Here is a 15,521-nt window from a genome sequence, read left to right as displayed (position 1 = left end):
GTTTTTTTTTTTTTTTTTTGCTATTTTAAAATCGGTCGAGCTCCAAAACTTTGTTTGCCAGCTAGAAAAATTGAAAATGGAAGTTTAAAAAAATTATCATTTGTATATATATATATATATATATATATATATATATATATATATATATATATATAGAGAGAGAGAGAGAGAGAGAGAGAGAGAGAGAGAGAGAGACGGGTGGGATAGAAACCGATAGAGAAGTCTCGTCATCGTTTCAAACCGGCTTAAACTGGTTAATGACAAATTAATTAAAACAATGACTTAAAAATAATAATGTTCTCACATAACTCTAAATTTGCGATCATAGATTTCATTTTTTAAAAATTATCTTTTCATTTTTTATATTTTGCGAACCTTTATTATTTTAAACTAACTTCAGATAATCATATTTAGAATTCCTAATAATAAATAGAGTCGACTTATTCTCCCTTAAATTTGGAGCTTAGAGTCTTAGTTATTTTTCTCTTATTAAAAGTAAAAATACGTTTCGGAGGGAATAATTATTTTTATTGAAGCTAAAAATAACTAGCTTTTCACGACAAAGAGAAAATCAAATTTTGTTTCACTTTTTTTCTCTAAAAAATTTCAATTAATATCATATTTCATTGATCTTGGTATATCGAAATTAAAATAAAAATTATAAAACTGAAACTGAGTCATAATAATAATTTGCGATTTAATTTGGCTTTGTTAAAGTCACATTTTAGTAAACTTTTTTTAAATAATTACTTTTGTTTTCGAATCTATCTGGACATAGTTTTCGAAGACTTGGTGGATTTTGAATTTAGATCGGAATTTTACTGAATCCCCGATCAGATCAGAATTTAACTTTTTCAAATTTCAAAATAATTTTTATAAACTTTTCAGTTTATAAATACTATATTTAATGTCAATTCAGTATTTACTTTAATACGAAAAAACATCGGAATTTTACAGTCGTGGCCAAAATTGTGGACACTTTTGAAAATCGTTCTGTTTGTATGCTTATAGAAAATGTTACATTTCACAAAATACAAACTCTTACATGTCAATTTAAAGAGAATTAAATGCTGATTTTAATATAAAAATCAAAATTCAAATATTTGCAATACAAAAATAGTTATTCTCACTTTAATCTGAATAGCAAATAGTGATGAAGTGGATTGTAATTTCTAACTTTCCTGATAAATCACTGTTCTTGGTCTTAGAACCAATCAAATGATAATAATTGATAGCAGAAGCTGACATCGCGTTTAAATTTGGAACAAGTCATTATTGTGCTTTTTTCTGTAGAAGGAAAACTGTTTTTTATGTAATCAAATTGCAATTTAGAAATTTTATTAAACTTTTTAATATATAGTTGGAATTTTTGTAAATATTTCTACTATTTAGTCAAGAAGCAATGGCATCAAATAAAGAAATATATTTTGACACCTAGAAAGAGAGCTAAGATTATTGCGTTACATAAATGGGGTCTTTCTATGCTGAAATTGCAAGGCAAGTGGGTGGTTCAGTGATTACATCTGGAGTTCGAAAGTTTTGTTTATGTTATCAGGAGACAAATTCAATAAAAAACAAAGCAGAAAATGGCTGAAAAAAATGCACAGCATCTTCTGATGACAGAAGAACAAAAAGACAATGTCTTCAGGATAAAAGAATGTCATTGTTATATATTGAATGAAGCAAATATTCGGTAGTGATGGCCAAAATATGTAAGACAAAGAATAGGCGAAGAGCTACATCCTGACTGCATTCTGGCAACTATGAAGAACTCGGCTAGTGTTATGATTTGGTCATACATGTCAGAAGAAGGTACTGGTCTCTTTCATATTATCAATTGATCATTAAATGCAAGGAAATACATTGACACTTTTCTAGAACAAAAGTACGATTCAGCTCCTTGCCACACAGCAAAAATATCGAAAGAGTGGTTTAGTACAAAGAGCATTGAATTGTTATCATGATCAGGAAACAAAATTATCGAGAACTTATAGCACCTTTTGAAAACTCTTATACATATGAAGCGTTCATCAAATAAAAGAGAATTAATTGCGGCTATAATTGTTTTCTGGCATCATGCAATAACGAAGGAAGAGCTTAAAACTGTCGTCAGCTCAATGAAACATCAAAGCAAAACTGTTATAAAAAATAAAGGCTACCCTACTAAGTACTGATAACTCGCTGCAGTCATCAGCATCTAAGGTATCTCGATAATTATTGCCTCTAAATTTTTTTTCATTGCAAATATTTGAATTCTGCTTTTTGTATTGATATCAGCATTGAATTCTCTTTAAAATGATATGTAAGAGTTTGCATTTTTGTGAAGTGTTACCTTTTCTATAAGCATACAAAGTTAGAAAACATTAAAATTTTCAAAAGTGTCCACAATTTTGGCCACCACTGTAATTTCAGTTAAATTTCTTAGACATAATAACTTCATGATTCCACTAGCAAAACAGTATGTCTCAAATCGCCATAGCCATTAAAGCCGTGCTATTTGAATAATCTTACCCACGTCCCATACTTTGTGCACACAGACCTTTCTAATGAAAATCAGCTTACTAATATAATCTTTTGGTAATTGTTTAAAAATTCAAAGTTTTTCAATAATATAAATTTTGTAATGAACCTGTTTGTATTTTATTTTTTTTGTAACAGTTACTATTATTTATTTTGCAATAAATCCTGAATTGAGCGATAGCAATAAAGTCATTATCTAAGGTTGCTTCAATATGCGATATTTCAATGTTTTTATCAAAGGATTGAAAGGAATTTGAAAACAATAACTTGGATGGTAAAAAATCTACTTCTGCCTTTTCTTTAAAAAAAAACAATCTTTTCAAAATATTTGCTCCGATGTAGTCATTTTCACTCTCCAAAGTACAGTCGTGCCAAATTTAGTAACTCAAAGTCAAACGATCTGTTCTTGGCGAGTCAACACACACACACACACACATAGATATACTCACACTTTCGTCTTTATTATTAGTAGATTAATATGAAAAAGCTCTTGACTCTGAAGCTATGTTCAAGAAACGTTAACCGAATCCATTTAAGCACTCGAATTCATTTAAGCACTTCGGTTTCGAATTCATTTGTGTGCTTAATTTGTGTGCTTAAATGAATTCGAAACCGAAAATCGTATGGAAAAATATCATTCACAGTGAATATGGCTGGCATACTGACATATTAATTTCTTATTAAGAGAAGGTTGAAATTCCATCTAAAGCACAAATAATTGTCATTTAACAAGCCATGCCACCTGTTTCAAGTTTCCAAACTTTACAAAAACAACGCAACACTAATTTTTTTCTGAGAAATGATAACGAATATTTCTTTATTTCACATCCAGTATGACCATCAAATAATATTTTGCCATCAGATGTGGCTTTTTAAAAAAAATCAGAAATATTCATTACTGGTTCATAAAAAAAAAGAAGAAAAATCCGGTATCCTTCAGTTTTTGTAAAGCTTGGAAAATTGATGATGCTAAGCTAAGAAATTTATTAAAATTCCATCCGCCTTTGGCGATCAGCTGGTTCGTCAAGAATAATACTCGCTAAGATTTTCAGTTAATATTTTAAATAATTTCGTCTCTGAATAGCTTCATCAGCAAAATGTTTTTAAGCTTTAAATTTTAGAACTATATAACTCATACTCATTATTGAAATTTTACACCGTTCTGTTCATAGTGTTATGTTTATCTCTAATTTTCTGTTAGCTCCAGTAAAATTTGAACTTTAAATTAAAGTGTAAATGATTGAATTTCAATTAATACAATTTTTTTTAAACCAAGTATGTCCCCCTCCCCTCAAAAATATGAGTGCAGAAAACACAGTCGTTTGGCATTAAAATCGTACATGCACTACAGACTAATTTTCATACTGTATGCAATATTTCAAAGAATTATTCAACAACAAATTTTCTGGCTCATCATAAAATTCAGTTTTCAGTTTTGCCTTCAAAAGGATTTAAATGAAGCAAATAATATTTTATTTTAGTCAATAAATATACTACTGTCCTAAATACTATAAGCAACGCCCTTTGGTCGTAAAGAGAGTCTAGAATATTCAGCGAAATATGCTCGACTCTCCAACTTTTTAGTAAAAATTTAAAATTATTTTTTTTATCTTTTGCAATCAAATTTTACCGAGTTATGAAGTTTTGAATATCCCTATTTTAGGACAATTAACAATTTCATAAATCTCGAAACCCCACCCATTAATTTTAAAAGAGAGTATAATTTTCTGTGTATTTTTGTATATTTTTTGCCAAAAATATAGTATATAGTATTTTAATAACGATAAAATACATTTTAATATACCTCTGCTTGTCCTGCGTTTTGGATAATCCAGCAGTTCTTTAATAAGATATAGACGGATTATTGAGAGACTAGGGTATTAAAGTGAAATGAATCCCTGCGATTCTCATATTTTTGTGAGCGACGATGAAGTAGAACTTAAATTCTGAATTTCTTTTCTAATCTAAATAAATAAAGTCAACCTGAAATGAATTTTTTTTATGTGTATTTTGTATTTTTTTTGTATTTTTTTGTATTTTTATTTTATGTGTATTTTTTATGTGTATTTTTTTTATGTGTATTTAAATAAGTGGAAATATGACGTTTTCTGCAATTATGTACATCTTTTCTTTCTCGCTTCTTTTATTGCTTAAATTTCTATGATTGGTTTTATTAATGCTGTTATCGATAATTTTTCTGATTCCATTCTAAAACATACATCTATCAGTAACTAGAAACAAGTTTTTAAAATTATTATTCACATATCATTAATTAAAAATTATTTTATTAGAAATTTAATTTATAAAATTCGTTTTTGATTAAAGCCAATATTTATCTTCACTCTTTACTTAATTCGAATCAAGAGAAGGATTCAAAATTAGTCAATTATATTAAAATTTTTATATGTTAGTTTAGTCAAGTCAAACAAATTAAATAAGTAAATAATTTGAAAATCTTTACAAAGAAAATTTTTTTTAACTGCTTCGAATTTTTTTTTTTTTTTTTTTTTTTCATTTCTTGCAAATTTATATAGAAAATAAGTCTAATTTATTTCAAGTAACTTTACTGTACACGATAAATACTAAATAACTGTACTAGGTATTGTATAAATTATTTATAATTGCTTGGGTATTGTTATTTTGAAACAAAATAATTTAGATCGTAACGATTGAATACTGATTCGCATCACTATTTATGCTTCAATTATGAGTTATTTATTAATAAAAAGTAATTATTCTGCTAAAAATTAAATTTTTAAAAACTTTCCAAAATTATATTAATATTCTTATCATAGTATAATTTGTGTGAAAATATTTTAAACTTCTCTCATTTTCCTTGAAATTTAGAATAGCTCGATAAAAACTATTAAAAGTATAAATCAGGTTTTTAATTAAAATTATTTGCTCTGAAATTTAGAAATGAAATAATATTAAAAATCGATTTCTAAACTTCTATTTCCTAGATTTCAACGAAAAATATATTTCATTATATCGCAGAAAAAAATGTTAACAAAAATTTATATTTTGAAGTCGCCAGTTTTATTTTAATTTTTTAAGTATTCGTGAATGTATACCGAGCGACAACTTATCTTGCTTATTTATTAATCAAAGTAAATCATTTATATTTAGAAAAATGAATGCTATTCAGATAAATATTTCAGATTATTTAAATTGGGTGTACATCGTCAATATTAAACATATATTCTGAATTTTATTGAAACATAAACTTGATGTATTCAACTTCATTCGTATGAAATTAATCATGTAAAAAAACCCACTAACCGGATACTTATCTGGACGCCAAATGTTTAAATTGGCTGTGTTTTACTCCGCCAATTGATGCTAACCGTTGAATAAAAGCCAAAGTAAGAGTTCGACCCTGAGAAGTCTCCTCTATAGCAACCATAAAGGTTTGTTTTCCTTCATTCGAAGCGTTCGGATCAGAATTGTTCGTGACGGAAAGCATTCAGGCGCCTTTTCGCTTTTCTATTTAAAGCATAAGCAGCCAAATATGGCAAACATTGCTAACTAAAAAAATCGGTTGTTTGGAGCATACCTCTAATGCTATGTATTTCAGACACTTCAGAATGAAGTTTGACAGAGGATATTGAAATGAATAAATTGATTAAAATTCTGGTCAACACGATGGGAATTATGATCAATTATTATTAAATTATGGAACGCTTAATAGCATAATTCAGTAAAATATGGAATGAAGATTTTATTGCTTCTATAGGAAAGAGTATCAATTGTTTAAATATATAGTGTTTAGTTTCTTTAAACTGTATTCTAAATGCTAACAATTCTAAACTGTATTGTGTAAATGCTAAGAAAAAAAAAACTATTTTAACATTTTATTTTGTGGGAAAATACTGCATTTTAGCAAATTGGCAATAAAAAGATATTCAAAGTTAGAAATATATAGACTACCATAAATGAGTGACCATTTATTAATACGACTATTGCAGATGAATAAATTTTAATGCAATGAATTTAATTGATGAATAAATTTTAATACAAATGCATACATAAAAGATAAAAAATAGTAACTTAAATTTCTATATCCAGACATAAAATAAGTAAAACTGTCAGATTTCAAAATCTATTTCTTTTGCAAGATGCATATTTATTTTTTAAATAGGAATTCATCAAAAAAATATATAATATATTCAATCTTTAAAAAAATTAAAATTATTTGTAAAAATTGTGATTAATTTTTAAAACGATTAATCGTATTTTATTTTATAAGCTAATATTTCGCTTTTCATTTTGTAGGTCACATATTTTATTGATTAGTTAATAAAAAATTTGATTTTTTAAAAAAAATTCATTTAGGTAAATTATTATATCAAAAAATTCCTATGTCTAAAATTAATGAATTTTGTGACATACGAATGTATAAATTACTTCGAATCTTTATTAAATACAACTTGCCACGTTATGTAATTTTTTATTTATTATTATTCCACATTTTTGGCAAAACTTATACACTCAGCTGAAATATTGCTTTCAATGAAGTAAACAAACATTATTTCTTTTTTGTACAATTTTTTTAATATGAATTTTAAAAAACGAATAATGGACCATCAATTTAACTATTTAAATAAACAAACGAAATAATAAAAAAAATCTTTCTTCTAAAGCGTGCCAAACATACTTTCAGAACGAACGATGTGAAAATGATTTCAAATTTTCCCTCCATGAAGCATCCAGACAACTTCACACTGGCGAGAAAAATAGTCTATTGATAAATCTAATTTAAAAAAGACCTAATAAAAAGAAAAAAAACCCGTACTACGATATTCTTGAACCGCGAATAGCAATTTCCCCGCATGCGAGCAGGGTTGCAAAGCAAACGAGTATGTCGAATTTCGCCAACACCCTGATGTTCCGAGAACTGCGAAGAGAGCGGCGTTTCTCAGTAAAATCTCCGCGCTAAGAATCAGTGGAAGTGATGAAAGCAGCGTAGTGTAGTTTTTATTTCGTGTACGCTGCGCTCATTGTACAGTCAGTCGGCAAGTCAGACGGAGTTCTTACTATTCAGGCGCCTCTTGATAATTTCCAACTGTGATAAAACTTCACAATGTGTGTTGGCAACTTGGAAAAACTTCTTTAGTTTGCAAACGATAAATGCCCCGTTTATTTTAAATGGAAATGAATATATGTTTGTTCTTTCTTGATTGAATTTGCGTTTGTGTTCGTACAAAAATGCTGCGCTTGGATTATTCGGGATATTTTCTTGTTTAATGGGTAAGTTTTAAAAATTTTTTTATTGGAAGTTTGTTTCTCATTTTTATTAACAAAACGGTGCAATGAGATTATGCATTTGCGATTTGTTATAGGAATAATTCTTAATGCTTTCTGCTTATTATTAGAATAAAATAACTATAATTCTAAGAATTTTCACTTTAGTAAAAAAGTATGTTTCGAATGCTTTTTACCCATTTCTTTATGTTGCATTCAAAGTTTGCTTCTTAAAATAAGTATTTAATATTTATCATAAAAATATAATTCTTAAATCTATCTGTGTATATCTTTTTTTTTTTTTTGCAATATATCTCTATTATCTCATTTTATTTTAATGACAATCCAATTTATCAGAAACTTAAACGTATTTAATTGATATTAGTACTATATCGTTGAATAATTTTCCATTTTTCACCTTCTTTTCTGATAGTTTCCTAAGTATCACTTTCTAGAATCTTAATTTTTTTTATTTAAAGAACTAGGGATATTTCTTTCATTGTTCTCATGAATCTTTTTCAAAAAATAAATTTTTAGAAATTTTGTTAAAATATTAAAGTATTGGAATATAAAAAAATAAAAAAAGATTGTATGCAGGCTCTCGTATATTGCTTAAGTTATGGATTCTATATTCACATAAGAATAAATTAAATATGTTCGTGATGCAAATCGTTTGGAATTTTTTTTTTTTTAATGTAAGAATTTTTTTGTAAGAATATAAAGATTTCAGAACACACTTTTATGATAGAAAATATGTATTTAAACCTAAAAATGATTAAATGTGATCTTCTTGAATATATTTTGTATATTATTAATATTTTGTATCAATTTTCGCATTTACAACAGGTACAAATTAATTGTCGTTTTGAACTATTCTTTGTAATTATATTAAAAATTGATGAGAAATAATCTAAATGTACATGCTATTATATTAATTTTAACTATTTCTTATTATAATACTTTGTTCCCTTTCCCTTGTTTTAAAGAGAGTTTTGAATGAGTTAATTTTACAACCTGTCAAAAAATATTTAATCTTCAACATACAAATTAAAGTTTGTTTTAAAATTTTTCTTCCTCTAATGTATCTACATTTAAAAAAAAAATACATAAATTTTATTTTTAAATAGAAAATTTTAAAAAAAAAAAATCTGTGGAACAAATTGGTTCTTATGCATTTTCCTCTTTTCTAGCTCATCATCTGTCTCAGCTGGTTTCTATGGCAACCATTTTGAATTATTAATGCTTCGTAAAAATAAAAATTATAAATAGGAATCTTATTTTTATTTATTTATTTTTCCTTCATAAGAAATGAAATTAACGAAGTGGATTGAGTTTGAAAAATTCGCTTTCTGATTAAAGTAATTTCCTAGCAGCTAAATCAATGCGTAAATATTTTTTTTAATTGTGGTATAATTTAGATTAAATGGCAATATAGATTTTTCTAAAAATGGAAGATATGCATCCTAAATATCAAAAACATATCCAAATTTTTTTTTAATTTTAAATATGTCTTTAAATTTTATCGTCATATCTCATTTCATATAAAAAGTGCTAATAAGCATTTGTTATGAATAATTAATAAAATATATTTTTAGATAATAAAATAATAACCTATTTTATTTTGCTCTGAAATTTTGGCTTTTATTTATTGGATAGCTTTATTTGTGATTTCTAATTCTTGTCTTTTAGATAAGAAAAAGTAACTACCAGTTTATGCATTGGCTTTGAATAACTTATATCAGTAATTAAAATGGATATGTTAGCCGGTAATCAATCAAGAAACTTTTTGTTTTCTAGTAACTTGAAGAAAAACTTTCAGAACAAAAATAAAAATTAATATTTCACCTTTTTTTAATTGTGTGTTTGTGTGTGTATTCTGGACTTGTGGCGATAAAATATAAGTATTAAGTAACGTTGCTATAGCTGTTATTTTGGATTACTCATCTGAAGGGATGTATCACTATGATTTTATAAACTATTTGTTTTATTGTAAAAATTTTGCATTTTACGCATTTGTGACTAAAATGGTATTTTAAATAAAATCTATGGGGGTAAAAAAAAAAAAAAAAAAAAGAAGCGTGCTTTTTTGGTGATCAAGTGGACTAATCATGTGGATGACGGCCTTTTGCATCTCTTAATGACGTCATTGGCGTAAACGAGTTCAATGCCAGGCGAAGAAGATGCGAGACAGTGATGAAATTGACGACCAGTTGTAACTGATGAAAATTGTTAAGAGGCGACTGTTTTCTTCGTTACTTTTTTTTTTCCTCTGGCAGGGATTACGTTCATTGATAAAAACTCCGCTTCGCTTATTATCGCCTTTTCTCTGAAGCGATCGTTGTCTCGGCTCATTCTCGCTAAGTGCCTCGAAGATTAATTTTTTTGAGAACTTGGAAAATCAAACGATAATGATGGGTTGTCTGAATAGAAATTTTCAGACAAAAGGCTCGCTTGCTTTCCCACTCAGAGCTTATCTTGGTGATTTTTCTCGGACCTCATTATGAGTTATGTAGGATTCTTAAACATTTATGCGTGATTTTTAGAATTAAGGTAGATTGTTTCCGATTAACTTCGAATCTGTAGTGCCTGTAGTACATGCATTCTGTAAATATACTGTATAGCCATTTTTTTTAAAAATCGTTATTTAAATTTTACTGATATATCCAAATACTGATAAAACTAAATGTCTTTGCTTTTTGTGCATCGTTGCAATAGTATGTTATTGTAGTCTGTAGTAGAAAGAGATTATTCCAAGAAAACGCAATATGTACAGCAGTTAAAATATTCCATTTACTGCTAAGTTTCAAAATAATAAAAGAATAATCTCCACTCCAAACTAACAAAGAAACATAGTTTTTTTTTTTTTTTTTGGAAGAATTTATTTTGTTCAGAAATACTTTATAAGGATGTTCTGTATATTTGCATATATTAGAAATTTAATTATTTTAAAGATATTAGAAATTTTTCCATTGAAATAACCAGTAAAAAAAATAAACTCTTGAAAATTTATTCTAATCAAGCATATTATTAAATAGTGCTCATATTTCATTTATAAATGCTTGTTTTATGGACCATTAGTAAATAAACTTCAAGGATCTATTTTAGAACAGTGAGTTTTCTGTTGCACAAGGCAATGCTCTTACGAAAGAAGCTTATTTACTTATCTTTATTTTTTTTGAGATCAACAATATTCAAACTAAGAAGTTGCTGTTGGCGTTGGCTTTTCTGCTGAATTTTTTTTAGATTAACCTTGAGCTTATGGATGTGCATTGAAATTCTGATAGTCTCTAGGAGTCAATGTTTGGATTATCTTTTGATTGCAACTACATCCTTCACAGAATTACAGATTTTGAATTGCATTTGTTTTCATTTTAAGTGAAATGAGACAGCTGGAAATCCAACTTTAACTTCCAGTTAAATTTTCTTGCTTCTATTAGGATTTATTTATTTATTTGCACATATAATCTGTTTTGTTTGTTAAACTTAAAATGACTAAAAAAAATCGTGTCAGTCTGAATGCTATTTCTTTTTTTTCTTTCTTCTCATAAAATTAATAGAAAATGCACGCCAAAAACTGAACACTTTTCCGCAAATCGCTTTTTCAAACGTCTAACCATTTGAATGATTTATATTGCGCCCAACGTCTTTCCATCAAAAGTTGACATGTTGCCATTTTATTCAAGCAAAATTCTAAAGAAACAGGAAGAGTTTTTCCAATTCTTTCCCTTTGTTCTATTATTTATTTTCTTTTTTTTTTATTTGTATTGTTAAGACGCGTGTCTGTGTACGAGTGGGACCGAGTGAACCAAAATGCTAGGAACTGGGACACGGATTTCCCATAAATAACGGAAAATTTCTGCCAAGGGAAAAACGTTTTTCAAAGGCATAAACAGTGCCCTTTTCATTTATTAGAATTTCAAAGATTTTTTTCTTCTTTTTTTCATTTAGTAGACTGTTTTTGTCGTTTGTCTTATACATACAATAGATTGCGTATTGTATGCGTTAGCCGAATAAGCATTTTCTTCCGTACCGTTTTATCAAACTGCAAAAATTGTTTCAAGGAAAAAAAGAGTATGTAGACTATCGCCACTGTTGTAATCTTACAAGAAACATGCGATCGAATCTATGTTTGTTAAAGACTGTGGAATTTCGATCGTTGTATGGATAAATTTAAATATAGATTTTTTTTTCTTTGTCTTAATAGAATAGTTAATCTGTTAAAATGTATCGCAAATTGTGTAAGATGAAAGTGGATTATAAGTGTATAGAAACTGGGGGTTTCAACGAATTTTAATAATATTAAAATGAGAAAATGGATGTGTTGCTAATTTTATTTCGCCCAATGAAAATGAAATAAAAAAATTAAACTGTTACGGCTATTTTAAAATTTACAAGCAATATTTTTCAAATTCACCTATAATTCGACATGAATTATGTGTTTAAAAATCAAAATCCAAGGGAAAAAATGCCTGGTTAAATATTGATTTCATTTGTTTAAAAAAAAAAGAGAGAAAGAAAAAGGAAGAAAAACTTGAAGCAAAATCTGATAAACGATCAAAAGTTTTTTTTTTTTTTTTTTTTTTTTTTTTGAGACAGAAGAAATGCCTTATCATTTACATAAATAAATCTTAATATTTTTCCGCGAAAGAACATTTCTGAGTATTTGAATAACTTTCTTTATTTAAACAGAATAAATAAATAAAATATTCTTTGCGATTTATTTATTTATTTATTTTTAAAAGGAAAAGCTAGCTGATTTTTTTTTTCTGTTAAGTTTTATTGAATCATTTAATATCGCCATTATCGGAAATATTTTAGTATTTACAATATATGAACTATTTAAAAAATTGTTGTTCATCTTGGATTGCTTTTTAAATAGTTATTTTAGACTTTAAATGCTAAAAGGTCCTTTGAGGAAATTCACTTATAGTATATTCAGTGTTTCAGATTTTTATTCATTTGAAAGAAAAAATGATTCAGATTTTTAACTCGGCCGCATCACAGTTAGATTAATGTTTAATGTTTCTGCGAACTAAACACTTAAACTTAACAAAACGGTAAGATGATGTCATGTACATCATTTGCGGTTTTTGCAGCTTCTCTTTTCGTTGAATCTGTAGTTTGTTGCCAATTCCTATTATTATTATAAAAAAAGAATTCCTTTTTCCCTCCCTTCTTTACTTGCGTCATTAAAATTGCCTGCAAATAAAATGCAGGAAGTAAACTAGAATAGTTTTGTTGTTTTAATTCTGTGAAACTAAAAGTTTGTTGAAGAAGGTAGATTTTTTTTTTTCACAGTATGCATGCTTGTTTGCATTGTAAGTAGTATTAATCTCTAAAAAATGTTTTAAGTGAGATCACTTATTTTTTTAAATTTCATTTTTGGTATTTTCTTGGACGTATAATTTAATTTAAGTGAGATCACTTATTTTTTTAAATTTCATTTTTGGTATTTTCTTGGACGTATAATTTAATTTAAGTGAGATCACTTATTTTTTTAAATTTCATTTTTGGTATTTTCTTGGACGTATAATTTAATTTAAGTGAGATCACTTATTTTTTTAAATTTCATTTTTGGTATTTTCTTGGACGTATAATTTAAAAGCAGAGTAGAATGCTACAACAATACCTGATGGTAGTGTCTGCATTATATATTTTTATTTGTAATGTACATTAATACTAAGCGAAAAATGCAGACGTTAAGTTGATTTTTTTTTAATGAAATTTCAAAATTCTTCGTTCCTGCACGTATGTAGTTTATTTGTATGTTTTAATAAATTTCAGTTCTTTTTAATAATGGCAATCAGGAAAACGACTTTTAAAGATAATGTTGTGGATAATGTATGATGCTAAGAATATATATATAACAATCATTCTATCACACCTTATTGATCAGTTTAACTGTTGCATGCCATCTTTGAAAAGGTTTATAAACTGTGGCAGTTCTGGATGCAGAAATTTTCCCAATTTTTTTTATGTACTTATCCTGAAAAGGTAGCACATTAAAGCTTTTGCAGTGAATGATAAAAATTAACCAATCACAATCCTTTATGTTTATAGGCTGTATAATATAGTAAAATGTAACAGTTCTGATGGTAAAAGTTCAGTGCGTTCTATATGTAGAAACTGCTGAATCGGGAACCATCAAATTTAGTACGCAATTATTTATCGGGCTGACAATGATAAAGCAAAGAGTTTTTTCCTAGTTAAATATTATTCAAATATTAAATTTCTCTGTAGTAACTTCGGAGGCATTTTATTGCGCTAAAACTATTTTTACATCACTTTAAATGTCAAAAACTTTAATTTTCAGCAATTTATTTTTATTTCCATTTTCTCTGACTTTAATACTTCTTTTAACTATTTTTTATTTATATTTTACAATTCTTTTCACCATTACTTTATTTACACTCAAGCATGTTGACACGATATATATTTTCACGTTGTCACTTTTGATATTAGGTGTGGAATTCTAAAAATATAAAACCAGAAGAATGATTGTTACGCTGTTTTGGACTAAAAGATATATGTTTTTTTAAATATTATTTGGCGAATCTATGAGATGGGTTTATTTACTTTTATCTCCATTTCTTCTTTGTCAAGTTTATTCTGGTCAGCTAAGGGATTTTGAAACATACGAAATACTTTATTTACGAAAAATAGATGCTTGCTGACTTTCTTGTAAAAACTGAACGAAAGAAAAAAAAAATTAGTTCTGGAAAAGTACGTATTCGGTTTGCTGATCTGGATCGAATGTTAGTATGGTTAATTAACATTGTGTGAAGTCATTTCAGACAGTATGGTTTTGATTTATAGATGATTGACTGATTCTTTCATTCTCATACTGTTAATACTTTTTTTTAGTTCAGCTATTGAAACCTATATCTTGTAAGAATTTCGCTTAATTTGAATAGCTGGTTCTGACTAGAAAACAAACAAAAAAAAAGTTTTTAAAATTTAAGCATTGATATAAATTTCTTATTGCTGATAATCAAATTACTTTAATTTCCTTTTGCAATTGCAGCAAATATTAAAAAAAAATATTACTGGTGATTTCTTATATGAAATAAATTTGCTGTTTATTTGAATTTGTTTTGCTTAACTTTTGCATCCCGTGATTTCATGCAAATATTATTTATTTAGGAATAACATCTTAGAAATGAATTTTATCATTATTTTGATTTATTTGGATATAAATGTTATTTTTAGGTTATATGCTATTTTTTTAATTCTTTGTTAGTATGAAAATGTGATGGTTTGATGAATTATTTTTATGCTTCAAATAATTTTTAACTTCTTCAAGTAACCGAAAAAAATCGTTTTATTACCAATTAATAATTTAATATTATTTCGTATGCATTCCTGTTTTAACCCCTTGAAGAATATATTTTTTTAAATGATAATGTATTGCAAATTTTATTTAATTATATTATTTTTGTTTTATGTCGGTTCCAATTTAGCAAGGCAGAAAAAAAAAATTTTTTTTTTCACTTAAAAAAGAAATTCAAATTTTAATTTAAAGAAAGCTAAACGTACGCATGTATGAGTATTAAAAGATTAAATAAAAGCAAAAGTTGCTGCATGAATTGGGTTCCTGACTGTAACCATTATGAGGAATGCTCGGTGTCCGATAGTCCAGATCGCAACAGGCCTTCCCTCCATGCTTGCTCATCTTCACCACTGGTCACTGTAACGAGAGTTCAAAGACCTTTCCCTGAAATCCGAGGGGATAAAAGGCAGACGGGCCGGCCTCGCCA

General features: G+C 27.2%; 1 protein-coding gene across 2 annotated transcripts in view; it reads left to right on the top strand.

The window, feature by feature from the left end:
- LOC129968755 (suppressor of cytokine signaling 2-like) overlaps nucleotides 1-15,521 on the top strand; it is a 71,594-nt gene that overhangs the window by 5,213 nt on the left and 50,860 nt on the right. Inside the window, exon 1 of one of the 2 annotated variants that reach the window (XM_056082974.1) lies at nucleotides 7,441-7,770. The exons of the other annotated variant lie outside the window; for it this stretch is intronic. The gene's annotated coding sequence lies outside the window, so the exon portion shown is untranslated. Of the gene's footprint in view, nucleotides 1-7,440; nucleotides 7,771-15,521 lie in introns of those variants that run through there. 2 annotated transcript variants of the gene reach the window in all.

Source organism: Argiope bruennichi, chromosome 5 (genome assembly GCF_947563725.1).
Source record: "Argiope bruennichi chromosome 5, qqArgBrue1.1, whole genome shotgun sequence".
In the NCBI taxonomy this organism is placed as follows: Eukaryota; Metazoa; Arthropoda; class Arachnida; order Araneae; family Araneidae; genus Argiope; species Argiope bruennichi.
The sequence above is the reverse complement of the archived record's forward strand: the minus strand, read 5'-3'. Positions and strand labels throughout refer to the sequence as shown.